The sequence below is a fragment of the Sinocyclocheilus rhinocerous genome, unplaced genomic scaffold (genome assembly GCF_001515625.1).
Source record: "Sinocyclocheilus rhinocerous isolate Xijiao unplaced genomic scaffold, SAMN03320098_v1.1 scaffold2358, whole genome shotgun sequence".
NCBI lineage: Eukaryota > Metazoa > Chordata > Actinopteri > Cypriniformes > Cyprinidae > Sinocyclocheilus > Sinocyclocheilus rhinocerous.
In genome coordinates this window covers 261,345-261,680 of record NW_015627543.1, presented here as the reverse complement: position 1 = coordinate 261,680, position 336 = coordinate 261,345, and the positions used below count along the sequence as shown (strand labels likewise).

General features: G+C 35.4%; 1 protein-coding gene across 1 annotated transcript in view; it reads right to left on the bottom strand.

The window, feature by feature from the left end:
* The window catches only part of LOC107730749 (E3 ubiquitin-protein ligase TRIM39-like), a 12,908-nt gene that overhangs the window by 10,773 nt on the left and 1,799 nt on the right, over positions 1 to 336 (bottom strand). The window lies entirely within an intron of this gene.

The window sequence follows — 336 nt, the reverse complement described above, 5'->3', positions numbered from 1 at the left end:
CTCCCCCTTCCCCCCACCGTCCCCCCTGGTTTTGTATTCATACCGGTTTTTTTTTTTTTTGTTCTGAACCACTGTACGGTTGCGTCATCAGAGTGGCAGCTGATTACCCATTACTTGCAGAATATCGCAAAATGAATGGATGTTTGCTCGCTTCATTTTTGTACTTCTGATTTTTTGAAAATTGATTAATTTCCAAAATGCCAAAACAGAATGGCACATTCGTCTACTATTTGTCCGGACTGTAATGAAAAGAGTTCAAAATAATGGGGGAGTCACTCTCTGTGAGCTGAAATTATATATATATATATATATATATATATATATATATATATATAT